The sequence below is a fragment of the Nomascus leucogenys genome, chromosome 18 (genome assembly GCF_006542625.1).
Source record: "Nomascus leucogenys isolate Asia chromosome 18, Asia_NLE_v1, whole genome shotgun sequence".
NCBI classification, from domain to species: Eukaryota; Metazoa; Chordata; class Mammalia; order Primates; family Hylobatidae; genus Nomascus; species Nomascus leucogenys.
The window spans coordinates 28,400,031-28,400,856 of NC_044398.1; the positions used below are offsets into that span (position 1 = coordinate 28,400,031).

Below are 826 nucleotides of genomic sequence, written 5' to 3' on the forward strand. Positions count from 1 at the left end.
CAGAGCTGTTTTCTTCTGGGTCCCCCGTCCCCCTTGGCTGTCAGCACTGAGTGGGGTGCACAGCCCCCTGGCTCCTATCCACATGGAGCCTGGTCACCTCCTTCTGGCATCCATCAACTGCCTGAGCTGTCAGTGGAGGCCGCTGCGGCCTCTCCGTTGCTGACCTCTTGTTCCCCAGCCTCTTGAAAACTCGCTGCAATTTGTCTCTGATCCTGCTGCAGTCTCCCTGCCTTTCCCTGAGGTCGGGCCCTCAGGCTCTCAAGACTGTAACGCTCACTGTCTCCGCTGCCTCATTTGCCAGGCACTTCAAGCTCCAAGACTCCCCTCCTTCCTCACCTTTAGGTCTTTGAAATTTTGCACCCCTATATTCGAAAGTGATCCTGGTCATTGACAGTGCAGGGAGAGAAACTGCTGAAAGCATTTCACCTTGTTTGGAGGGTCCACCCCTTTCCCTTCTAAACTCTGGAGTTTTTCCACACCTCCTCCTTTCCGTCACATTTTAGATGCCTCCTGATACCTGGTGTCTCGCTTATGGTGTGCTCCCTGTGTGAGGCTCAGTGCTGGTGTCTGTGAGGCATTAACCAAGGTATACATTGAAAAAAAAAAAAAGAAGAAGAAGAAGAAATAAAAGAAACTTTTTTCTGTCTGACTTTCTATGTGTGTCAGCCCAGGCCTGGGGAAGGGTGAGGGCAGGCTGGGTGAGTTTGCCAATCTTGTCATCCCAGAACCCCAGAAACATCACTACCCTAGTGCTCCCTGCACACCCAAGCCATGCTGGCCAGATGTGTCTCTCTGGTCTCTGTTGGACCCCAGCCCAGCCTATTCT

General features: G+C 52.7%; 1 non-coding gene across 1 annotated transcript; it reads left to right on the forward strand.

Moving 5' to 3' along the window:
• Positions 1-360: 360 nt before the first annotated feature.
• LOC115831336 lies at positions 361-478 on the forward strand. Its single transcript, XR_004026854.1, has one exon. It is a non-coding gene; the product is annotated as a small nucleolar RNA SNORA71 (small nucleolar RNA).
• Positions 479-826: the final 348 nt, after the last annotated feature.